Below are 27,145 nucleotides of genomic sequence, written 5' to 3'. Positions count from 1 at the left end.
CGAGACGACTGAATCCGGGGTCGGCTGTGCTCTAAGGCATAGAGGGGCCGCGTCTGGGACCCGGTACTTCTTTTCGTAGGTTTTCTTTTTGCCGGCGTCGTGGATGGGTTCTTGAGAGAGAGCCCCTCGTCCCAGATGTCATCCAGTAGCGGTACCGCGAGGACCGTCTTCCTCTTGGCCTCTCGACGTTGATAGAGGAACCCCTCCTTTTCTTCGGGGCAGAGCTGGAAAAGCTTGGATGCCCTGGAGATCGTATGGAAGGATCCAATCTCATCGGGCGGGGAAGCCCAGGGAGGGGGGGGGCGACGGGGGGTCCACCCCGCCGTCGCCGCCCGTGCCAGTCGTGGCCATGTCATCCCCTCGGACCGTGGACGGGGAGGAGGGTTGAGCAGGCCTTGAGGGCTGGAAGGGTGTAGGTGGATGTGTTCTTCTCTTGGGTGGTGGACTTCCCGATGGGCTTGCCACTGGCTCCTCCGTCGGGGGTAAAGGCAATTTAGTCCTCATTTCAGAGCATAAGGATTGAAATGCCATCAAAATGGCCGCCGAGTTGTCCTGCGGCACTGGCTGCAACGGGCGCAATGGTTGGTCTGGGGTCCCATCGGCGCTTCCGTCGTCCCCCTCGTCAGGATGCCTCTCGACGGGCCGGTCCTCCATGCCCGTGTCGTGGCTCTCAGGGACTTCGACAAGTTCCTCCTCTGAGGTTGTGTCTGAATCCACGACGGCCACTGGCCCCCCAGGTGGCAGGGAGACTCTGGGCCCCGAGGCCGCTACCACAGGTGTAACCTCCGCAGGCTGCGCCAGGGTTGCCACGACCACCTCGATAGAGGCCTTGGCTGGGTGAATCAAGGCCTTAGTCACCGACTGCGTGCTTGTGGCCTTCACCTTGGGGGAGGGCTCTCCGCCTCGCTCCCCATCAGCCGAAATCTTCGAGATCGACCGGGGCCTCTCCAGAAGCTTGGCCGGGTTCTCAGATTTCCTCTTACCCGAGCCAGAGCATTGGCTCGTGGTCGATGGGGCTGGGGCGAATGCCCCCTGGCAGCCGAGGAGCCCGACCGTTCGGCGCTCCCGGTGCTTAGCTTTCTGTTGGGCCCCGTCGCCGGGGCACCCTCACAGGACTTAGAAGACCGCTCAGATTTCTTTTTCTTCTCACCTGACATATTCTTTCCCTCCAGCCATTTGGCGAGACGAAGATGGCGGTCCCTCATGGTCCGCTCCGACATGTTCCCACAAAACGCACAGTCCTCCTCCATGTGAAGACGATAGAGGCATAAGGAATGCTCGTCTTCCTTGAACACGTTCTGCAGCTGGCATCCAGGGCAGGCCCGGAACAGCTTCCCGGGCGTCAAGCTCCCTTTCTCCTGGGCCATGTCCAGGGAAGGCCTCAGAAACTTCTGGAATCCTCCAAAAGCGTTGTTCGACGAAATCTTCACCCTTGAGGGGCGTAGAAACTTCCGAAACGGGTCCCCGTTGATCGGATGTAAAAACGGTGGAGCTTGAGGCTCAATTTAACCGAAAAATGAGAAATTCTCTTTGAAAAAAGCGCGAAAACGCAGCAAAAGCTCGAGAGCTATAGCACGAGGACTCTTGAACGTGCGCTAAAAATCTGAGGATGGCTGCCGGAGGCGGGGCTTAGGGAGAGGGCAGCCATTGGCTGTGGGCAGTAGGATCCAGAGATCAGTGATTGGTTACTACTAGGAAAGACAGATCAGAAACGAAACTGATACTGATTTTTTTTCTGTACCGAGGATTCCCAGCCTGACGGGGAATATTCATGAGCATGTGAATCCATGCCAGACGCCATGCTGGAGAACTGCACGATTAATTCTAGCACTGACCAAGTTGAAACAATCGGAAATCATACAAAAGTGGAAAAGAGAAGGCAGCAGTCGATGGAGTAGGGCCAAGAAGGCCATCGAAAGGACTGGTTTAGTTGATTAAGTGGAAGGCAAAGTGTGAGTTTGATTCTTTTGGAATGCTTTACTGGCGCAGGAACATTTTTTTTTAACAGTTTGTTCTTTTCAAAGGTGGGAAGGATAGGTTATTTTGAGTGTGAAGGTGCCTATGGTGTGGTTAAATGGAAATTTAATAAAACATTTGTAATCAACTAATGTTACAAAACAAATCATTCAACAGGCAGTTAAAAGAATAATCAATCTTTCCTACTCGTTAAAGTGCATGAGGACAAAAGTGGGGTTGGTGCTTGTAAGTGCTCCATATGCAAAGCCGCAGAACGTTTTTAATTTTTCTATTGGTACAGCTTGGGATGAGCATACAGACAGGACACAATTATGAACTGTTGTTGATGGATTGGGTCAAGATGTTCCATACGCATTTGTTTAGCTACCAGTTCTAACAACGGTCTCTGTATGCATACCCTGCGGTTACGCTCTTCTATTTTTACAATTCTGCTTTTGGAAGGATATAATGCACAATAATCGGTCCACACAAGATTATGATCTGGAGCAGTACTGAAGAGAACTTTAACAACTTCGGGCAGTGGCTGAATGAATGCAACCCATTTCTCAAGTTCACCACAGCACAATTTGACTTCAGTACCTTTTTTGGATCTGGTTCTAATAAAAACTGCTCAAGGCGTCATTGAAACTACTTTGTACCGTAAACCTATGAACAAAAATACCCTCTTACATTTAGTCTAAAAATTAACACTCCATTGGGGCCTTTTCTGCGGATCAGAAGGAACTGAACTAAAATGGGAGGAATTTGAAAAGGATGACATTCTGTAAAAAAACACTTAGTGGATAAATCTGTAAAAACTACCAGAATAAGGAGCCAAAAACATAACCAGAGATTTGTTGAACCCAACATCGAGAACATTAACGTATAACCCATGTAACGACAGTCCCATCAGTAATGCACTTAAAAAGGTAAAAAAATTATAAGGTTGCTCACCATACTGACCACCTTACTCCTAGTCCATAATCCCCTTTCCTCCATACTTATGCGACATTCCTCCGTCCTGTGGGACAGGACCGGAGCACTTTATAAAAAGCATCACATTTTTCAAAAATGTGTCCATCCTCTTTTTATGCAGGGTACCGCATGCCGCCGTAACTCCGCCCCGCGCATCGCCCATCAGTCCTTTTTCTATCGCCAGTTCAGAGACCTTTAAGCAATAATAGAGGAACCTTATTAGAGGGGACGGTGGGCGGACGTATGGAGGAAAGGGGACTATGGACCAGGAGTAAGGTGGTCACTACAGTGAGTAACCTTATAATACTCCTACGTCCCGTCCCCTTGCCTCCATACTTATGGGAGTTGCCCAAGCACTCCTCACAGGAACTACAGGTGGATGGAAACCCCCTACTGAAACAGGTTTTTCAGCACAGCCTGGCCAAACTGAGCATCAGATTTGGCGCTCAGGTCCAAACAGCCGATGGGGCGGCCCAAGTAGCCGCTTTCGCGATTGTCTCCTAGGGGACATATTTTTGAAAGGCAACAGCAGCTGCCTTGCCCCATACCAGATCTGCATGAATCCCTTTAGGAGGCTGGAGACCCTGAACAGTGTAAGACTCCGTAATACAGGCAGCAATCCATCTGGAGATGGTCGCGTTGGAGGCCTGCTTACACTGTGGATTACCAAAAGTCACCAATAGTTGAGAACTCCTAAATTCAGATGGTCTGTCCAGATAGAAGAGCTCTTCTAATATCCAGGCAATGTAAAACCCTTTCAGCTTTCGAAGCCGGGTTTGGAAAGAAGACCAGCAGGGAGATGAACAAGTTACTTTCTTACCTGGTAACGTTCTTCCGATGGGATGGTCCGACGACGTATTCCATATCTATGACATGTAATCACCACAGCTGTGCTGCTTCGGAAACTTTTTTCGGCGTCTGCGTCCATGACGTCGATGCGCCGTCGTCGAGGGCCTCCTCCGACGTCATCCGATGTGATAAGTAGGACGCACGACGCCCGTAGCCTCAGTTGTAGTTTTTTCCCCCAGAACGTGTGACACTAGTCAACTGCCAGTCAGACACAAAGCCTTGCGGAACGTAAGCTGCAATCGCAAAAGAAATTCTGCAGCGGGGAAGGCAGGGCGGGAGCGATATGGAATACGTCGTCGGACCATCCCATCGAAAGAACGTTACCAGGTAAGAAAGTAACTTGTTCTTCGAGGGGATTGGGTCCTCCGACGTATTCCATATCTATGACAGACTCCCAAAGCAGTACCAGAGCAAGGAGGAGGGAAAGAATTTAGAATCAAGATTTAGAATAGCCAATCAAATAGCAGAGCAAAGGACCGCCTTGCCAAAGGCCAGATCCTGTGCTCGGATGGAATCGAGGGAATAGTGACGTACAAATGTATGTACTGAAGCCCAGGTGGCTGCATCACAGATGTTGCGAATAGGAACACGCCTCTGCAGGGCAGTAGACGCAGCCACACCCCTGGTAGAATGGGCCCGCAAGCCAGCCGGTGGGTCCTTACCCGCAAGCGGTAGCACTCCGAGATGGCCAAAATAATCCAGCGAGACAAAGTCTGTTTCGTCACAGCTTGCCACAAACACTGTCCAGCGTAACCAATAAAGAGTTGATCGTTCACTCTGACCCGGGACATGCGTGAAACATAAAAGCTCAAAGCTCTCCTAGGATCAAGCCTACGGAGCCTCTCCTCTTCCTTACCAGGATGCGGAGGAGGAAAGAATGCCGGAAGAACAACCTTCTGGGCCAAATGAAATTCCGTCACTACCTTCGGAAGAAAAGAAGGACGAACTCTAAGGACAACCCTGTCCTTGTGAAATACAGTGAAGGGAGGCTTAACTGAAAGTGCCTGTAACTCACTCACTCTGCGAGCGGAAGTAACCGCAACTAAAAACACAGTTTTCAGAGTTAACAGCCTCAAAGGGCAAGAATGTAAAGGCTCAAACGGAGCACCCATAAGAAACTTAAGAACAAGGTTTAAATCCCAACCGGGCACCAGGAAAGGTGACGGAGGGAACACATTAGTGAGCCCTTTCAGAAACTGTGAAAACAAAGGGATTTTAAAGTAAGAACACTCTTCAGACGAGCGCTTAAAGATGGACAGCGCCGCCAGATAACCTTTAACGGTACCCACTTGCAAGCCCCTGTGGGCCAAAGAAAGTAAAAAGGACAGAACCATGGGGATGTCACATGCAAAAGGATCCACATTCTGAACTCTGCACCAGTCGCAGAACTTACGCCAACGGCAACGGTACAGAGACTTTGTTGCTGGCCTTCGGGCCGAAAGCAACACCTCCATCACGTCCTCAGGGAGGTCCCAATCCTTATACCTCAACCTTTCAGAAGCCAAGCGTGAAGGTTGAGGGATCTGACCTCTGGATGGAGAACCTGACCCCCCCCCTCCCGTGAGAGCAGATCGTCTCGGTAGGGAAGACGACGTGGAGGGCAGATGGATAAGTCGAGAAGGTCCGTGTACCACGTCCTCCGAGCCCACGCCGGGGCAATGAGGATCATCCGGGAACCGAACTTCCGTAACCTCCACAGCACTTGCGGGATGACGGGGACTGGAGGAAACGCGTACAGCAGCGGGAATGACCACTCCACCACGAACGCGTCTCCTAAGGCTCCTTTTGGAGGAAATTCCCGCGAGCAAAACCTTTCGCACTTCCGGTTGACAATGGAGGCGAAGAGATCCACTTGAGGGGTCCCCCAAAGGGCAAAGATCTCCAGGAGAATCTCCTGAGCAACCTCCCACTCGTGAGAGATTGCGCTCTGCCTGCTCAGAGCGTCCGCCGTCACGTTCTCGACTCCGGCCAGATGAACTGCAGAGATTGAAACTTCCTGCTGGATGGCCCAGAACTCGAGCTGCATCGCCTCCCTGCACAGAGGAAGTGACCCTGCCCCCCCCTTTTTTGTTGAGGTAGTGCATGGCCACTGTATTGTCCGTCAGGATCAGGACACTCTGTCCTCGCACAGTCAGCAGAAAAGCCTTCAGGGCTAGCCTAATGGCCCCCAGCTCCAAAAGATTGATATGGAGACTGGACTCCGACGGAGACCAACGACCGCTGACTGTCAGCCCGTTGGCATGAGCTCCCCATCCCGTGAGGGATGCATCCGTCACGATCGTCACCTCCGGCCAGGAAAGCCAAAATGGAGCCCCCCCCCTCATCAAGTTGCCTTCGACGGCCCACCACAGAAGATCCCTGGCGACCGAGGGCGGCACCTGAACCGGGTCCGACATCCTGCCGGAGGACTGCGACCATTGCGTCTTGAGTGCCCACTGCAAAGATCTCATCCGCAGGCGAGCCTCTGGCACCAGAAGAATGCAGGATGCCATGAGGCCGAGCAACCTCAAGAACTCGAATGCAGGGAGCGTCTGGGCATGCTGAAACTTGTGCACCATCTGCTGAATGTGAAGAGCCCTCACCTGGGGAGGAAAACACTGCCCCAGGGCAGTGTCGAGCACTGCTCCGATGTACTGGAGCCGCTGTGTTGGCGTCAAATGGGACTTCATTAAATTGAGGGAGAAGCCCAGCCTGTGAAGGGAGCGGCAGGTGACGGACAGATGATCCAGGACTTGCTCGGGAGAGCTCCCCCTGATCAACCAATCGTCCAGGTAGGGGTAGACGTGAATCCCCCTTGCCTGAGATGCGCTGCCACCACCACCATGAGCTTGGTGAAAACCCTCGGGGCGGAGGTCAATCCGAATGGCAGGACCCGAAACTGAAAGTGCGAGTCGCCAACCGCGAACCTCAGGTACTTCTTGTGCTTGGGATGGATCGGCACATGGAAGTAAGCATCCTTGAGGTCGAGTGACACCAACCAGTCCTGAAGCTGAAGGGCCTGGAGGACTTGAGAGAGAGTAACCATCTTGAACTTGTCCTTCCTGAGGAGTTTGTTCAAACCGCGCAAGTCCATAATGGGTCTCAATCCCCCGTCTTTCTTCGAAATCAAAAAATAAGGGGAATACCATCCCTTGTTCCTCTCCACTACAGGCACCAGTTCTATGGCGCCTTTCTCCAGCAGGGCTTGAATTTCCTGCGCAAGGAGCGCATCCGGACTCTGCAAAGAGGTTCCCCGGTGGATTGTCGCGAGGCCTGTGCCGAAAGGGAAGACAGTAGCCGTGGGTTATGATCTCCAGAACCCACACATCTGAAGTAATGGCTTGCCACTCTACAAGATGCTGCGCCAGCCTTCCCCCAACCGGCGAACCATGGGGCATGGCCTCACGACTGAGTGGGAGCGGCTGCGGCGTTACCTGAGGGCAAAGAGGCAACTGCCCGAGCAGCCTTGGCACCACGGGTACCCTGTCGTCCACCTCTGGTACCCCTGCGGTGGCCCCTTTGACTGCCAGCTCCTCTCGCTTTACTGAAGGATGAGTAATAGCGAAAGGAACCACCCCTCCACTGCTGTCCCCTAGGACGAAAAGGCGGAGGCTGGCGAACTGCAGCGCCCAACGACTTCGCTGCAGCTTTTGAGGTCTGCAACCTCTCAAGGCTCTCGTCAGCCTTGCTGCCAAAAAGGTGTTCACCGTCAAAGGGCATGTTGAGGAGCCGGGACTGCACATCAGGAGCAAATCCCGACTTCCGCAACCACGCAAACCTGCGTATCACGGTGCTCGCCGCCATGGACCTACTGACGCATTCAGCTAAATCCAAACCCGACTGAACGGATTCACACATGGCATCCTTACCATCCTGGACCATAGCAAGGAAACCATCCCGTTCGTCCCCTTCGGGAATATGTTCAGCCGCCAACGCAACACAGTTCCACAGAGTGTGTGTGAAACGAGACAAGGCACAAATGGAGTTGGCCGCCTGAAGCGCCATACCACCAGAAGAAAACACTTTCTTCGCCCAGCCATCAAAACGTTTGTCGTCCCTATCAGGAGGGATGGTAGGGTACGACGCCTGCTTTGCCGGGGCCGTGGCCGCCTGCACCACCAAACTCTCTGGAGTGGGGTGCCTGGTCAAGTAGCAGGGGTCGCTACTGGCTGGACGGTATTCTCGCGACAAGGATCTGCCCACCGCCGGGAGACTCTGGAGCAGTCCAAGCCGCCGCCCTTCTCTGTAAAGCCATATGGAACGGCAGTACCGGGTCAGTTGGGGGACCAACATCAAGGATGTCCGTCAGATCATCCTGCACAAACTCCCCTGGGGGAGCAGACCATCCCAAGTACTCAGAAACCCTAGCCATAAGGCGCCGGTACGAGGAATCGGCATGAGAGCCAGGCTCAGACCTACAAAACTCCACCTCCGGAGAGGTGTCCAGTCCACTGGCATCATGCAGTGACTGTCAATTCGTCAAACTGACTATGGCCGAGACAATTTCATCTGGAACCTGACTAGGAACCAGGCCATCAGAATCCTCATCCGCCTCTGAAATATAGTCCAGGTGGCGAAAAGAAGGCACCCGAGAGTGCTTGCTCTTAACCAGAGCCTTCCTAGGGGGTTCTCCCGAGCCACGGGGTACCTCCGACACGAAAGGCGTCGATGGCGTCGAGCGAATCGGCGCCGAGGAAATCGGCGTCTACGTCAGACGCAGCGCCTCCAGCATCGGCGGCGTCGACACAGCCCTCGAGGCCGGAGCCCCTAGCGCGTCCCTCGACGACCCGAGCGTCGACGGCCTCGACGACTTCCTCGAAGACGGAGCCTCGAGAAAGCCTGTCGACGCCCTCGACGCCTCAGACGTCGAGGTCTTCCTCGAAGACTTCACAGGTGCACACGGTCTCGAACGCGTCGAGGACCGGGACCTGGAACGGGTACGGCGAGAACGAGTCTCCTTGTCCGAACGGGACCTCTCCCGTGACTCGTGCCGACCACTCATGCGAGCGGTGTCTCTCGACCTCACACGACCGACCCCACTCGGGTGCGCGGACGGCTTAGTACCCTGCGACTCAAGAATCGCCAGCGTTTTCTTCCCGAAGGAAGCCCATTCCTCCGGCGTCGCACGGCTGGTGGGGTAAGCGACGTGCTGGGCAGAGTCCTCAGAGGAGGACCTGGAAGACGACCGGTGTCGGCGCTTCCGAGAACGCCTCGAAGAGGCTGAGGAGTGGCGAGACCGACTCCTAGAAGGAGACCCACGAGACTTCCGACGATGACGCGGAGAGTCACCCCTCGAATCATCCGTCGAAAGCCCCGCAGACTTCGACTTCCTGGGCTTGGACACCCGACCTACCGACAACTTCTTCTTACGTTCGCGTAAGGCTTTGGACGTGAGCGACTGGCAGTCGATACAGTCATCCGTGTCGTGGGCCTCCCCGAGGCACCAGAGGCAGGCGTCGTGCGAGTCCGTCACCGACATCTTGGACCCACACTCCCCGCACTTCTTGAAACCCGGGGTCGAAGACGAAGTAGAAGACATCTTCACACAAAGGATTTGCACAAAACGAACAGGTTCGAAGAACCGAGAAGAACAGAACTCCAAAGAGTCGAGGCGTGAACCGAGAATCACGAAGCAACACGTTCGCGGAAAAAACGGAACTGAGGCTACGGGCGTCGTGCGTCCTACTTATCACATCGTCGGACGTCGGAGGAGGCCCTCGACGACGGCGCATCGACGTCATCGACGCAGGAGCCGAAAAAAGTTTCCGAAGCAGCACAGCTGTGGTGATTACATGTCATAGATATGGAATATGTCGGAGGACCCAATCCCCTCGAATGACTGATTTAGATGGAAATCAGAAACCACCTTTGGTAGAAAGGAAGGATGTGTCCTCAGGACAACCTTATCCTTGTGGAAAACCAATAAGGGATGCTCCACCGACAATGCTTGGCGCTCACTCACCTTGCCGAAGTAACGGCAACCAAGGAGGACACTTTCCAGGAAAGGTGCTTAAGATCTACCGTAGCCATTGGTTCAAAAAGCTTATGGCACAAGGCCGGAAGGAGCACGTTCAGATCCTGAGTCCGATGCGGATTGCTAACAGGAGGGTAAAGACGCATTAGACCGGCAAAGTGCCTTTTAACCACTGGATTTGACAGTGAAAAAGAGCACTGATCTGTGGAAAAATAGGCAGCAACAGCCAAAAGATAAGTCCTGCATGAAAGGACATGAATGCCAGACTCTGCTAGATGAGACAACGGACAGTACTGTATCGATTGTAGGCCCCCTGGGGTCCAGCTATTTGGCTAAGCACCAATTGCAGAACCCAAGCCATTTGCTTCTGTATTGAGATCTCATTGAGGGCTTCCTGGCTGCCTGAATAATGCGCACGTTGTCAGCAGACAGGTTGAGCTCCTCTAAAGATCTGAACTCTGGCCCCATGCCGCCAAGCTGAACGACTGTGGGGAGGGGTGCCACAGCTGTCGATCTCTCGGGTGAAGCAGGTCGGGGCCAACGGAAGCCTGATCGGTGCACACACCGACAGATGTTTAAGCTCTGAAAACCAGAAACTGGCCAGCCACCACGGAGCTATGAGCAGAAGAGAACAGTTCACTGTGTTCCTCAGCTTGCAAATCGTCCGATGAATCAGAGGAAGAACCGGAAAAGCATAGGGCCTCATGTTGTGCCATGGAATCTCGAGAGCATCTCCCAGAGAGGAGGCTCGAAGCCCGTTTCTGGAGGCATACAGAGGAAGTTTCTCGTTTGCCGTCATTGCGAAGAGGTCCACTTCCGGAGTGCCCCAATACAGGAAAATCTGCAAGAGGACCTCTGCTTTCAATTCCCATTCATAGCGGACCATTGTTCGTCGGCTGAGGGCATCTGCCGTAACATTCAGCTGGCCCGGGATGTGTACTGCCACAAGCCAGATGCCATGCTGAACCGCCCATTCCCAAATCTGAATGGCAAGATCCACAAGAGGAGGGGACTTGGTGCCCCCCTGCTTGTTGATGTAAAACATGGACACCACATTGTCCGTGCGGACACGGACTACTTTGTTGGCAATGACCGGTCTGGACACCTTGAGCACCAGGAAGATTGCCAGAAGATCCAGATGATTTATATGAAGGAGTTTGTTTCGGGGCGACCAGAGGTCGGAGACTTGAAGGCGGCCCAACGTCGCACCCCACCCCTGAAGGGAAGAGTCCGTCGTGATGGTCCTCATCGAAGCAGGTTCCTGAAAACTCACACCCACCGACAGGTTGCTGAGCGACAACCCCCACTCCAGGTCCACTTTCATGAAAGCTGGAATCGATATCATCTTGGAGTCCGAATCCACAGCCTGACGCCAAGAACTCCGAAGAGCCATCTGCATCCGTCTCATTTTGAGCCGAGGAAGAGCCAATACGCATGAGGCCATGAGGTCCAGAAACCTCTGAAACCACCAGGCCAACATACTCCCCGACTGCGCAAACATCTGACACGTGGCCAACAGATCCGCCATTCTGTACCCGGTCAGGTATACTCTGGAGTCAATCATGTTCCAAAGAAAACCCAGGAAAGTCAGGTCCTGAGAGACCGTCATGGAAGATTTCTGCCAGTTCACTGACAGCCCAAGGTGGAACAGGAGCTGGAGGAGACTGAAGGTTGCTCAAGAATTTCAGAGTGCAAGGACTGTGCAGCAGCCAATCGTCCACATACGGATACCCTGAAGCCGAAGATAAACTGCAATAACCGACATCTTCGTAAAAACACGCAGTGCTGAGCTGAGGCCAAAGGGGAGCACTTGGAACTGAAAGTGCTCCTCCCCCATGAAAAACCGTAGGCATCTCCAGTGTGGATTCAAGATCAGAATATGCATATACGGATCCTGAAGGTCCACCACGCTGATCCAATCGCCCTTCTGTAAAGAGGACTTTATTTGACAAGGCGTGATCATCTTGAATTTCTCTTGGGATAGAGAGAGATTGAACTGGGAAAAGTCTAGGATGGTGCGCAGGCCAACCTGGTTTAGTATGGGCACCGTAAACAGCCGGGAGTAGAAGCCTTACCCTCGCTCCCCTAATGGAACAGGTTCCACCGCTCTGAGATCCAGTAGTTTCTGAATTTCAGCTCTGAGGGAGGGCAACCGTGACTGCTGGAAGGGAGGATTGATGGGTGGGGTAGGGAGAAGGGGTACACGCAAGCCCGCTGTCATGATTCCTGCTCATGTCCCCAGCCCTCCAAGATGACAGGCTGGAGCCAGGCCACGATCACCTACATGGCCGTCAAGGGCCTCTCCATCCCTCCAAAGACCCATTTGGAGTCAGACTTGGCGCTGGTGGCACCAGACTCACTCACTCACTCACTCACTCCCATAGGATAACATTGGGGATTGGACTTGTAGTGCATTGATGGGGACAAGATGGATGCCCACACATTTCGGTTCCCAGAACTGCATGTGCAGTCTAGTCTTTTGGGTGTGGTTCAGCCCAGAGACACTTGGGATACCCAGAGACTATTTAAGCCACGCCCAGGCTGAGAAACATGCTTTGTTCGGATCGGTCTCCAGTAGGCCTGCATCTTTCTTCTGTGCTCAGCTTCTGCAAGAACAAGAACACCATTAGGAACAGCCTTACCTTGCAGCGCTTCTGCCATCATTCATCGCTCCTTCTGTTCTGCGGGCATCTTAGGCGGTGTCATTCCCGGCACGCCGCTTCCTAAGGAAAAGGGAAAAGAAAAGAAAAAAAGGCATTAGTAAGCATTCGGCAAATCTTTGCTTATTTTTAAAGACTGTACGAGCTTCAAACGCTTACTTGAATCCAAGCCGCTCTGGAGGAGCTCTGTCTCCGGAACTTCTCATCCATCTGCAAGAGCGAAAAGACTCCAGGTTAGTGTGGAAACATCTAGAGGCACCGCATACCGCGCTTACCGCATTTCTTCTCCATAACCGGCATCCACGCTGAAAACATTGTGGCACAAAAGAGAGAAAAATAACTCCGTTCAATACAAATACGAAAGGGTCGCATCGCGCTCTCACTCACCTTCAGCGCTACTCATCTCAGCAGCACGTCGCCATCCCTGGAAGCCGCCCATCATCTAAGGAAGGAAACGAACAAAGTTAGAGAACTGTTCAAAAGACTCATTATACTTACCTGTCTGACTCTTGCCAGTAAAGTAACTAGGCAGCAACGAGCCCGCATCAATCAACGCGTCCCTGCGCTGAAAGCAGGACGGAGAGCACACCTTCCAAGAAAACAAGGCCCAGTCTCCAGTCGAGTAGACTCCAGGGAAGGGGTTGAAGGGTTTTGAGGCCCTCCTGCGGAGCGGGTGCCTTGGGTACTGGAACACCTAACAGGCACATGTCCAGCACCCAGTCGTGAAAGGCTGCGACAGAGCGGGGCTGGTCTTCGCTGTCCTGATGGCCCTATGCATCATCCGACAGGCCCGGATCAGGCTGAGTCGCATCAGGCACCACAATAGACTAGTCCACTGGGGACAATGGAGGTGGGGTGGAGGTTGGGGGGGTGGGAGAAGAGTCAGGGGAGGCCCAGCAGGTAACGGCGGAGCCAACGGAATCACAGGAGCCGCAGCTGGGACTGACGGCGCCGGCGGGCATATCTCCCTATACAAGCCTCGAAAGTACTCCTTCATGAGGTCGGAATGCACAAGTCTTTGAAACTTGCCGAAAAAAACGTCCTCCGACAACGACTTAGGCGCGACTGGAGGAGGCCTCATGAACAGAGTAATTCCAGGGAAGCAAGGGAGAGGATTGCCAAGAGGGCCCTTCCCCGCTAGTCTCCACATAAATCAATGGTGCTGATGCCGCAGGGAGCGAGACATTGTGCGGTAGGGGCATCCGAGCGTTCCAGTCAAACTGGACAAAACAGATGTGCACAAGGAAACCTATGTTCACCTGAAAAACCACTCTCACACCTAGAGACGATGGTGTAGTTGTAAGGGAGGTATCCAAAATGGCCGCTGTGGTCTTGGCAGGAGCAGCCACCATTTTGTCAGCACCTGAAGAGAACTGCGACACGTGTGGAAGTGAGGCAGGGGTCCCCACAGGTGTGTCAGGAGTCTTCATCTTAGCCTTTACACAAGGAACCCTGGCCGAGCCGGTACTGCGTGGCCTAGAATGTTTCTGTGACATGCTATCAGATAAAATAACCAGGTTACTCACCGTAGTGACCACCTTACTCTTAGTACATAGTCCCCTTTCCTCCATACTTATGGGACATCTCTCCATCCTGTGGGACGGGACCGGAGCACTTTGTAAAAAGCATCCAAACATTTTTTTTTCCAAAATGTGTCCTTCCCTTTCTTGCGCGGGGCCCGGCACACGGCCATAACCCCGCCCACCTTGGCTCCGGGTCGCCCATCAGTCCTTTTCTATCGTCAGGTCAGAGACCTATTAGCAATAACAGAGGAACCTTATTAGAGGGGACGGCGGGCGGGCATAAGGAGGAAAATGGGACTATGGACTAGGAGTAAGGTGGTCACTACGGTGAGTAACCTGGTTATACTCCTACGTCCCGTCCCCTTTCCTCCATACTTATGGGAGATTCCCAAGCACTCCTAACAGGAACTACGGGTGGATGGTAATGCCCCTTACTGAAAAAGGGGCTTCATCAGAGCCTGACCAAACTGAGCATCAGCTCTTGAGCTCATGTCAAGACAATAATGCTTACAAAAAGCAGATGGGGATGCCCAAGTATCTGCCCTAGCGATGGACTCCCAGGGGACACATTTCTGAAAGGCAACCGCGGCTGCCTTGCCCCGCACCAGGTGTGCATGAATACCCCTAGGAGGCTTCTGCCCTTGGACGGTGAAAGACTCCGTAATGCAGGCAGCGATCCACCAGGAAATAGTCGCCTTAGATGCCTGCTTACCCAGAGGGTTACCAAAAGTCACAAATAGTTGACAAGAACTCCTAAGCTCGGATGTTCTGTCCAGATAGAACTTAAGAGACCTCCGGACATCGAGACAATGCAGGACCCTTTCTGCCTCTGAGGCAGGGTTCAGAAAAAAGACCGGCAGGGAGATCGACTGATTCAGATGGAACTCAGATACCACCTTCGGCAGGAAAGCAGGATTTGTCCTTAGGACTACTTTATCCTTGTGAAATGCCAAAAAGGGGTGCTCCACCGACAAGGCCTGGAGCTCACTCACCTGCCTCGCTGAAGTAACGGCGACCAAAAAGGGCACTTTCCAGGATAGGCACTTGAGGTCCACCTTGGCCATTGGTTCAAAAGGCTTATGGCACAACGCAGTCAGGACTACATTTAGGTCCCACAGCGGGTGCGGACTACGAATTGGAGGGTAGACGCGCGTTAAACCTGCAAAATGACTTAGCCACTGGATTACACAGAGTAAGAGCATTGGTCTGTAGAAAGGTAAGCAGAGACCGCTGAAAGGTAAGTTCTGCATTACAGAACATGAACACCCGACTCTGCTAAGAAGGATACGAAGGACAGCACTGTCAATCGTAGCCCCCCTTGGGTCCAACTGTTTTTCAAAACACCAATGACAGAACCTGAGCCACTTACTTCTGTATTGAGATCTAGTCGAGGGTTTCCTGGCTGCCTGGAGAATACGCATGTTATCCGTAGACAAGTTAAGATGTCCTAAAGACTTGAAATCAGGCACCATGCCGCCAAGCTGAGCGATTCTGGGGAGGGGTGCCACAGCTGCTGTTCCCCCTGGTGAAGAACAAGTTACTTCTTACCTTGTAACGTTCTTACGATGGGATGTTCCTCCGACGTATTCCTCATCTTAGATCTCTTTCCAGCTTTGCTGGCCTCGGAAATTTTTTCTCTCTCTAGAGGGCGCTGCGCGTCGACATCCGCCGAGTCGATGTCCCTCGACAGCCGCCATATCGACGTCATCCTGCCTATAAAGGCCGCGCGCAGCGTCCGTTGCTCAGTTCCATTTTGTAGCCCACAATAATTCTTTCTGGACTAGACTAATCACCCTGAAGGAGCGTAAGCTGCAACAAGGGAAGTAGTACTGCGGGATGGCTGGGAGGGTCGATAAGGAATACATCGGAGGAACATCCCATCGAAAGAACATTACAAGATAAGAAGTAACTTGTTCTTCGAAGGGATTGTGTCCTCCGACGTATTCCTTATCTTAGATAGGCTCCCATAGCAGTATTCTGTTATTGGAGGTGGGAGTACTGACTTCATGCTTCCTCTTATTGATGAATAAGAGTGCAATACTGCCCTTCCAAACCTAGTTTCCTGACTGGAGGAGGAATCCAAGTTGTAAAACCGTGTAAAGGTATGGACGGACGACCATATGGCAGCCGCACATATGTCTCTAACCGGCACTCCTCTTTTGAGGGCCGATGAAGCTGCGATACCTCTGGTCGAATGAGCCCTAAGATTTTGAGGGGGGCTCTTTTCCTGCCAGTTTTTAACATTCCAAAATGGCTAAAATGATCCATCTGGAAATGGTCTGCTTAGTTATCGGTAACCCCAGCTTGTGACCTGCGTAGCCTACAAACAGCTGGTCTGCTTGTCTTATCCTAGCCAGTCTACTAATGTAAAAACTTAAAGCCCTTCTTGGGTCCAGCCTGTGTAACCTCTCTTCCTCTTTCCCCGGATGGGGAGGAGGATAGAAAGATGGAAGGGTAATCTTCTGTGTGATATGAAATTCAGAAACCACCTTTGGGAGGAAATTAGGCTTCACTTGCAGAACTTTGTCTTTGTGAAAGATTGTATGAGGGGGTTTACAAGAAAGCGCTTGTAACTCGCTCACCCTTCTAGCAGATGTAAATGCTACTAATAAAACAGTCTTAAGGGTAAGAAATTTTAACGAACAAGAGTGGAGTGGTTCGAAAGGTGTGCCCATCAGGAAAGTTAGGACTAAATTTAAATCCCATAGGGGAACCTGGAATGTCTTGGGGGATAAACGTTAGTTAACCCCTTTAGAAACTATTACCAAGGGTAACTTGAAATAGGATGGTTCTTCCGCAGTGCGCTTAAAGATGGATAGCGCTGCGAGATAGCCCTTGATGGTGCCAACTTGAATGCCTGAATTCGCTAAATAAAGTAGGAAGGACAAAACCATTGGTGTACCACATGAAAAGGGATCGATATTCTTTTCCCTATACCAGCTGCAAAATCTGTTCCAACGGCAGCGGTATAAAGACTTTGTTGCTGGCCTCCTTGCCGAAAGCAACACCTCCATAACATCATCAGGGAGGTCCCAATCCTTGTACCTCAGCCTTTCAGAAGCCAAGCGTGAAGGTTGAGGGTTTTGATGTCTGGATGGAGAACCCGACCTCCCTTCTGTGAGAGCAGATTCTCTCTGAGTAGAAGTCGAATTGGAGGGCAGATGGACAAGTCTAGAAGGTTCGGGTACCACGTTCTCCTGGCCCAATCCGGGGCAATTAGGATCATGGTTTTCCGGAATCTTCTCAACCTCCTGATCATTTGAGGAATGACAGGGACTGGTGGAAACTTTTACAGGAGCGGAAACTCCCAGTCCACTATGAACACGTCTCCCAGAGCTCCTCTCGGGGGAAATGCCCTTGAACAGAACAGATCGCACTTCCTGTTGACACTGGTGGCGAAGATCTCTTGAAGGACTTCCTGAGCTAGTTCCCACTCGTGGGAGACTGCTCTGCCTGCTCAGAGCGTCCGCTGTCAAGTTCTTCTCTCCGGCTAGGTGAACTGCCGATAGAGATTCCTTCTTGGATTGCCCAAAACCAGAGCTGCATCGCCTCTCTGCACAGAGGTAGTGATCCTACACCTCCTCTTTTGTTGAGGTAATGCATGTCCACTGTGTTGTCCGTCATTATCAGGACATTCTTTCCTTGTACAGATGGCAGAAAAGCCTTCAGCGCAAGTCTGATGGCCCTCAGCTCTAACAGATTGATATGTAGTCTGGACTCCGATGGAGACCAACAACCGCTGATGGTCAAGTCTTTGGCGTGGGCTCCCCACCCCGTGAGTGAGGCATCCGTGACTACTGTCATCTCCGGCCAGGGTTGCCAAAACTGCTCTCCTTTCAGAATGTTCTCCTGACAGGCACACCACTGAAGGTCTTGAGCCACCCTGTCGGGAACCTGAAGAAGATCTGTCATTCTCCCCGAGAATTGTGACCACTGAGTTCTCAGTGCCCACTGGAGGGATCTCATTCTCAGGCGAGCCTCTGGCACTAGGAAAATGCAGGATGCCATGAGGCCTAGCAACCTCAAAAAGTCGAAGGCTGGGAGACGTTGGGCATTTTGAAACTTGGTGACCATCTGTAGAATATCTTGAGCGCTCACCTCTGGTGGCGAGGCTTTTCCCAGGGAAGTGTCCAGGATCGCTCCGATGAACTGGAGTCTCTGCGATGGTATCATTTGTGACTTCTTTAAATTGAGGGAGAAGCCCAGTCTGAAGGGAGTGGCAAACATGATCTAGCTGGATCTGTGCTTGTTCCGAAGCTACAGCTCTGACCAACCAATCGTCCAGGTAGGGGTAGACGTGAATCCCTTCCCTCCTTAGACTTGCAGCCACTACCGACATTAACTTGGTGAAGACCCTCGGGGTGGAGGTCAGCCCAAATGGCAGCACTCAAAATTGATAATGAGTTGCCAATTGCGAACCTCAGGTATTTCCTGTGTTTGAGATGGATTGGCACATGGAAATAAGCGATCTGAAGGTCCAGAGATACCAACCAGTCCAGGAACTGAAGGGCCTGAAGGATATTAGAAAGTTACCATCTTGAATTTGTCTTTCCTGAGGAATTTGTTCAATTCTCGCAAGTCCAAGATGGGTCTCAGTCCTCCGTCTTTCTTTGGAATGAGAAAGTAAGGGGAGTACCAGCCGATGTTCTTCTCCCCTACAGGTACCAGTTCTATGGCACCTTTCTCTAGCAGGTCTAAAATTTCCTGCAAGAGGAGCGGATCTGGAGCTTTTTGAGAGCTGATCCCCGGTGGATGACTGAGGTATGCGTAGGAGAGGCGGGCAGTAACCATGTGCAACTGTCTCCAATGCCCAAGCATCTGAAGCGATGGCCTGCCATTCCGCCAGATGTTGAGTTAACCTGCCTCCTACAGGTGTCTTGTGAGGGAAATCCTCAGAGTGGTTTTGGGGCGGCTGATGCAGATGCCGATGGTAAAGAGGCACCTGCTGTTGCTGCGGCTTTTGAATATCTACCCCGTCCACCTCGGGTAGTTCTTTGTCCCATTTGAGCCGGTTGTCCTCTACCTCTTCCGAATGCGGAGTAGAAGCGAAAGGACTTGCCTCTGGCAGAGGTTCCTGTGGGACGAAAAGGTGTCTGACGGATTGCAGCGCCTAGGGATTTTGCTGCTGCCTTTGATGTTTGCAGTTTTTCTAAACTGTCATCCGCCTTTTTCCCAAACAAAGAAGAGCCATCAAATGGCATGTTCAAGAGCCTGGCTTGCACATCTGGGGCAAAACCATACTTTCTCAACCAAGCAAATCTCCTGGTTGTTGTACTTGCTGCCATTGCTCTGCTGATACTGTCAGCCGAATCAATGCCCGTCTGGAGGGATTCGCACATAGCGTCTTTACCGTCCTTTAGGATATTTAGGAATGCCTCCCTTTCTTCTCCCTCCGGGATGCAGTCAGCCGCTGTAGAAGCACACTCCCAAAGTGTATGGCTAAATCTAGCAAGGGTGCAAGTAGCATTAATAGATTTTAACGCCATGCTACATGCCGAAAAGTCTTTCTTAGCCATAGCATCGTATTTTTTATCGTCCCTGTCCTGTGGGCCGGTAGGCTAAGCAGTCTTGATGTCAGTAGAAGATGCTGCCTGTACCACCAGACTTTCTGGGGATGGGTGTTGGACAAAAACTCCGGGTCTGCAGAAGATACCCTGTATTTAGTAGACAGTTTTTTTATTTACTGCCGGGACGACATCTGGGGTTTCCCAGTTCGTCATGATTTTTCTTTGAAGAGCTTTATGAAAAGGTACTACAGGATCCCCCTGTGGACCTCTATCAAGAATATCCGTGAGGTCATCCTGTTGGAAAGCCTGTGAAGGTGTTGACCACACCATACATTCTGTGATCCTGGCCATTAAGGCTCTATAAGGGGTTTCAGCATGCTCCCCCGGGTCTAGCCTAGCGAACTCCACCTCTGGGGAAGTATCTAAACCACTTGCCTCATGTAAGGAATCATGGAGTTCCTTTAATCTGCGTTCCTCTGAGGATAACTCCTCTTGAACTGGGGTTGCAGATCCCTGCAACTCAAATGTCTCTTCTTGGTCAGATAGTTCTCCCTCTTCCATAATTGAGGACATTGTTCTCAATTGGTCTGAACTCACAAAGGGTGCGAAACCCATCTCCAAGGCAGAGGGTGCCTAACTTGTTTTAATCGGCCTCGAAAACGTCGATGTCGTCGACGGCTTCGAACGTGGCGTCGAAAACAAAGGTGGAGGCCTCTAGGTCCTCGATAGAATTGGAATTCTGCTTGAGGATGTCGACATTCTCGACGACATCGTCATCGAAGACCTGGGAATAGCCACTGGGTGCGCCGCAACCGTGACTTTCCTTGGCGTCGACGCCAGTGTTGAGGATGGCGTCGAGTCGACGGACCCGTGTGTCGAAGGTCCCTTCGACAACGGCATCGAAGACACCGACCTCGGTGTCGACGGAACCTTCGAAGAAGGATTCGAGGTCTTTGCTTTACTCGAGGGTTCGTGACGTGCTCGAGAAGCTTCCTTCGCTGGGTACTGCGACTCGTGGCGTTTTGGACCTTCGGGTCTTTCGACCAGAGCATCGGTCTCAGCAGTCTTCGAGGGGGTCGAGGCCGCTTTCTCGAAGAAGCTCATTTTTTCGGAATTCCTACCATTCAGCCCGGGAACTATGTTTCGTGGGGCAAGGGATTCTCTTAGGTGAAACAGAGGAAGAGGACGAAGAAGGGGATCTTCGGCGTCTCCTTTTCGAGTGCTTCGATCTCGAGGAGTGATGGGACCCGCTTCGAGACCTGGAGCGCGAATGGTGACGAGGAGACGAATGTCTCGACTTCGTCGAGGAAGAAGCTTTAGAAGTCTTAGCTTTTTCCAGATTACCCCTACACTCCTTCAGGGCCTTAGCTCTCATGGACATACAGTCCTCGCACTCCGAACAATGGTGTTCAGCTCCCAAACACCACAGACAGACCCTGCGAGGGTCAGTCAGCGACATCTTTTTTCCACAGTCTCTGCATTTTTTAAAGCCGGACCGAGGGGTTGTCGGTTCCGACGAGGAAGCCATCGAGTATGGATCGAATATCGAGGAAATTGGAATAATTCTCTACGAAACTGAGCAACGATATTCCGAGGCATTGAGTAAGCGCGGAAAAACGGAACTGAGCAACGGACGCTGCGCGCGGCCTTTATAGGCAGGATGACGTCGATACGGCGGCTGTCGAGGGACGTCGACTCGGCGGACGTCGACGCGCAGCGCACTCAAGAGAAAAAATTTCCGAGGCCAGCAAAGCTGGAAAGAGTTCTAAGAAAAGGAATACGTCGGAGGACACAATACCTTCGAAGATCAGGTTGCCAGTGACTCCCGATCGGCGGAAACAGACAGGTGTTGAAGTTCTGAGAACCAAAACCTGGCCGGCCACCACACTGCTATGAGTAGAAGGGAACAGTTCACCGAGTTCTTCAGCTTGCAAATTGTTCGGTGAACTAGAGGCAGAGGCGGGAAGGCGTAAGCTCTCATGTTGTGCCATGGGATCTCGAGAGCATCCCCCAGAGAGGAGGCTCCCAGCCCCCCTCTGGAGGCATACTGAGGAAGCTTGTTTACCGCTGTAGCGAAGAGGTCCACCTACGGGGTGCCCCAACGCAAGAAAATCCATGAGAGGACCTCCGCCTTCAACTCCCACTCATAGCTGACCACTGTCTGCCGGCTGAGGGCATCCGCTGTGATATTCAGCTGGACCAGGATGTGCACTGCAAGCAGCCAAACACCATGAAGCACAGCCCACTCCCAAATCTGGAGGGACAGATCCACGAGAGGGGGAGACTTGGTTCTCCCTTGCTTGTTGATGTAATACATCGACACCACATTGTCTGTGCATATGCTGACCACTTTGTTGACTATGATCGGTCTGAATGCTCCGAGCGCTAGGAAGATTGCCAGAAGCTCTAAATGATTCATGTGGAGGAGCCTGTCCTGGGGCAACTAGAGATCCGAGACCTGAAGAGGATCCAACGTCGCACCCCACCCCAGGAGGGAGGAGTCCGTTGTGATCGTCACCATAGGAGCTGGGTCCTGAAACCCCCGCACCCACCGACAGGTTGTTGAGAGATGACCACCATTCCAGGTCCACTCTCATGGAAGCCGGAATCATCATCAGCTTGGAATCCGGGTCCACAGCCTGACGCTAAGAACTCCGAAGTGCCATCTGAGTCCGTCTAATCTTGAGGCAAGCAAGAGGAAGAGCCAACACGCACGAGGCCATGAGGCCCAGAAGCCTCTGGAACCACCAGGCCGACATGCTGTCCAACTGCACAAACATCTGACACGTGGCTAACAGATCCGCCATTCTGTCCCCGGTCAGGTACACTCTACAGTCGATCGTGTTCCAGCGAAAACCCAGGAAAATCAAGTCCTGCGAGACCATCATAGAAGATTTCTGCCAGTTCACCGACAGCCCAAGATGGAACGGGAGCTGAAGGAGAGACTGAAGATTGCCTGCTGCGCTCAACGGGCATGGACTGCGTAAGAGCCATTTATGCAATGGATACCCTGCAGACAAAGATAGGCTGCAATCACCGACATCTTCGTGAAGACACGCAGAGCTGAGGCCAAAAGGAAGCACTCGAAACTGGAAGTGCTCCTCTCCCAAAGAGAAACAGATATCTCCTGTGTGGATTCCAAATCAGAATATGCATGTACGCATCCTGAAGATCCACCACACTGAGCCAATCGCCCCTCTGCAAGGAGGACCATATCTGGCTGGGCGTGATAATCTTGAATTTCTCTTGGGGCAGGAAAAGATTGAACTGGGAAAGGTCTAGGATGGTGCGCAGGCCAGCCTGGTTGGTTTGGGCACCATAAACAACTGGGAGTAGAAGCCCTCCCCTTCTTTCCCGAGGGGAACGGGTTCCACAGCTCTGAGGGCGAGCCCGACAGCTGAAAAGGAGGGTTGAAGGGCGGGGTAGGGGGTAGGGGTAAGCGGAAGCCCGCCCGAGCGACTGACAAGACCAATCTGTCTTCGGTGATGGTCTGCCACGCTTTCCAATGAGACGCAATGTGTCCTCCCAGCGGGGTCTCGTGTGAGGGTGGAGAACCCTCATTTTGTAGGTTTTTCGGTGGTGTTGCCACCTGAACCTGAGGAGGCGGCTGAGGAGCGGGAGAAAAACCGAGTCCGTTGTTGCCTACGGCGGTTATTCCCCAAAGGGGTATCCACTCTGCGAGATTTACGGTCTAGGAAGCCCCTAAAGCCAGAGGAGGGTCGGCTTTGCGACAATGGTCTCGGTTTTGAAAGGGGTCTTAACAAGGACGGTTAAGGACTTAGCTGTCTGAGTGCCATCCTTCGTCTTGGGGAGCTCTACATCTGTTGTAGAATGAAAGAGCTCCTTAACATCGAACAGAAGGTCCAACACCTTGTCCTGCACTTCTTTTGAGAATTTAGTGGCATGCAGCCATGCCTGTCGTGAGGTATCAACCCCCAGCATAAGGCCCTGAGCCGAGGTGTCTACGTGATGAGCCGCAGCCTCCGGGAGATCCTGGGCCAAGACCCTGGTGTCGGATAATCCCGCTTTAAAATCTTCCAGCTTCTCGATCGGGATGAACTCCTCAAACTCAGACAGACCTTTCCACATCCGCATATTAACCCCTGCTAACCAGTTCGGCACTGGCCTGCCTGAGCTGCAAGGCCGAGTTGGCAAAAAATATTCTCCCAAGGGAGTAGAGGAGCTTGTCCTTTCCCAGAACCTGAGTAGCCATCGTGGAAGAGGATGCTGCAGGCCTGGACTGCAATGTGGCCGCAGCCACCACTGTGGAGGAGGGGAGTGGACAAGACGAAAGGGCCACCTCTTCCGAAGAATGCAGCCTGTATCGCGCGTCAATTTTCTTATTGACGAAAAGTCCAGAGTGTGGCTTTTCCCAGACCCGGCAGACCTCGGCCAGAACGTCCTTCTGCAAGAACAGGCCGGAACGCTCCAAAGGAGACAGGGTGAACACCCAGAAAGCACGCCCTCCTGCGGAGCGGGTGCCTCGGGCACCGGAACATCTAAGAAGCACATCATGTCCAGTACCCGGTCATGAAAAGCTCTAATAGAGCGGGGCAGGTCCTCGTTGTCCTGATCACCTTGCGCGTCATCCGACAGGTCAGGATCCTGCTGAGCCATGTCGGGCGCTGCCTTGTCCACGGTGGACAATGGGGACAAAGGCAGAAGAGTCGGGGAAGGCACTGTAGGCAAGGGAGGCGCGGGCGGAACCACCGGAGGAATGGGTGGAGCCAGAGGCGCGGGCGGACATAGGTCCCTAAAAAGCCCTTTGAAATATTCCCTCATGGGGTCGGTACGCATGAGCGTTTGAAATTTACCAAAAAAAGCGTCCTCCGGGGCCTGTTTTGGAACCAGAGGAGGCCTCTCAGGGACGTAACGGGGAAGGGTGCCACACCGGCCCCTCCACCGACGTATCCACATAAATCAAAGGTGCCGACCTCACAGGCAACAAAACATTGTGTGTAAGGGGCATCGGGGCGTTCCAATCATAAACTGGCCGATAAGGATGCACACAAGGAACTTAATTTTCACCCACGGAACCAAGCCCTACAACTGAGGCCGATTGCGTAGTTGTAGGGGTAGCACCCAAAATGGCTGCTGCGGTCGTGGCGGGAACGGGCGCCATTTTGTCATCGCCTGAGGGGAACTGTGGCACGTGAGGAAGTGAGGCAGGGGTCCCCGTCGATGGATCAGGGTTCTTAACTTTAGCCTTAACATAAGTAACCTAGGCAGAGCCGGTACTATGAGGCCTGGAATGTTTTTGCGACATACCAACCGCCAAATTAGCCTTCCCAGGAAGGACCTCGGCACTGCCGGTAAAAGAAGAACTTTCCTTCTTTGCCCCCTCAACTGATCTGGTGTCGCCGCAAAAGCGGGAACGGTGAGAAACAACCTTCACCGATAAGGCCTTGTCAGGCCTCTCAGAAATGTTGGTAGCTTTAGCCTCTGAACGAGGGACCTCGGACCCAGGTCCAGTAACAGCCTTATCCGCACGGGCCGCTAACATCCGTTCAGTGTCACCAAGCCCAACCAAGGCCTCGGGGCGCACCTCGGTCTTATTCTTGAGAGAAGCCGATAGAGAGGCCTCACAGCGAGCTCTGGTACCCCACGACTCAGTAGAACTGGGTCTACAAACAGCCCCCACAGGAGGGGCCTTGGAGCGTGCTCCGGTATCCACAGGCCCCTTATGGAGACCCTCGGAGAAAACTCTGGTACAATTATTAGGCCCAACGGGCACCTCAGGGCAATCCCCGGTGACCGAGCGATCAACGCTCCTCCCGGCCCGGGAGGAACCTGGAAAGGTATCAACCGGGCGGGGTGCTCTGAAAAGTAAAGAACTTACCAGGCGTTTCTTCTTTTCATCGATGAACGCCTGAAAATGCGAAGGAAAATTTGTCGGAACACCTCCTCCCACCGCTCCAAACGACGTTGAAGTGCCCAGACCGAAAGGGAGTCGCAGTAAAAACACGAGTCCCACCAGTGATTTCGGTCCCAAACACTCTAAACAGAGAGTATGGGGATCCGCCGTAGCGAAACGTCACTGACAAGAACAAGTAGGTCCAGTCCCGATTGTGCGGAGAAAAGGACTGATGGGCGATGCGCTGGGTGGAGCGAAGAAGGGCGGGGTTACAGCCGCGTGCGGTACCCCGTGTAAAAAGAGAGGAAGGACACATTTTTGAAAAATGTGATGCTTTTTACAAAGTGCTCCGGTCCTGTCCCACAGGACAGAGGAATGTCCCATAAGTATGGAGGAAAGGGGACAGGAGAGTAATTGGAACATTGTGCAGACTACAGAATTTTAGGGGTAATAGAGCATTCCTCCAGAGGAGCCTCTGTAGTCTCAGTACTGACCGGCGTCGTAGAGGATGAAGTTTGGCATGGCACTGAGAGCCTGGCACCTGTAGGTGGGGTCTGACGGTGCCAAGGGACTTCAGTGAGTAAACTGTTAGGGAGAATTCTCCGTTTAGGCTGAATTTCCTAACCTAGTGAGTCCCCCAGCAGCTTTGCTGGATTTTTGGGGTTTATTTTTTTCTCCTGCCAAGAGTGAGACTCTTTTACCCTCACTCTTGGGCATGATTTGAGTGTGTTTCTTTGAATCTAGATGTGTTTAATGGGCTATGGGGTCTTTTACTCCATAGGGCTTCATGTGTTTTTGGGATGTGTGTTACACAGCACCCTCAGTGCAGTGACACAGGGGTGTCTTAGTGACCCCCCCAGTATAGACTCCATACCCTGGGACTGACTACTGTCTCCCAGGGCATGTAAAGTCACCATTGACTTTACTAGTCTTAAATGCTGAACAGAACCAGTACAAATCATCGTATTGTGGACGTACTGGCTGGGGCAATTCGATTGCCCCAGGGTCTGTTAGTCGAGGGGGCACGTCTCCGTCCCCCCTGATCGAGTTTTGGCTGGTGGCAGTGGATACTACTTTGTATATTCAACTGCGAATATTTTCCTATGGGATTTCCCATTGTTTTAGGCTACTATCTTTATTTAATAATTTACGGTAGCCTCGAACATACCGTCAGGTTTATTTAATTAATATTAATTCTCCGGTTTGTATTTTTTGCCAAAACTCGATTCTAAAATGGCGTTTGTGTTCTCTTCTGTGACTCCAACCCAAGTCAATCCCTTTGTTCCACTTTTTGGCAGGCTTCTCCACAGAAGCCCTCCAAAGTGGTGCCACTATGTCTGGGGTACTTAGGAGGGGTGGAGGGGAATTTAGGCACCCTGGACTGAGTTGCCTAGGCAATTCATGTCGCACTCCATCCTGATTGGCCCAAGTGGTGAGCCGGCCGGCTCACCACTTAGCATGTTTGAGTGGCAGCTAGGCTGAGTGAATGGGGGTTTGCTGCATCACCACCACCGGTGGAGCCCTGCTGGACTGCCTCACCACTTTTCCCAGCTACAGAGGAGATCTCCCGCCGGAGAGTCTTCTTCCTTTGACTGGTGGGGATAACCAGTTTCACCGTCTTTTCGCTTTCCCGACGTACCTCGTGGCCGCCTTGCCTGTGCCAAGCACCCCGGCAACCGGCATACCACGTTTTACCACGAACGCAAAACCAAGGTACCACCTTTAACCGGAAAACTCTGCGGCTGGTTTCTTCCCTGGTAGTGCAACAACCTTCATCTTTCCTCCAAGTGGAGATCTTCTCTTCCCCTGGACAACGACGCAACTTGCACTCACTACCAGGAACAACTGCCACCGCTGGAGGATCCTTC

This window comes from Ambystoma mexicanum, chromosome 3p (genome assembly GCF_040938575.1).
Source record: "Ambystoma mexicanum isolate Mex_15411 chromosome 3p, UKY_AmexF1_1, whole genome shotgun sequence".
Classification (NCBI taxonomy): Eukaryota; Metazoa; Chordata; class Amphibia; order Caudata; family Ambystomatidae; genus Ambystoma; species Ambystoma mexicanum.
Note: the sequence above shows the minus strand (reverse complement) of the source record.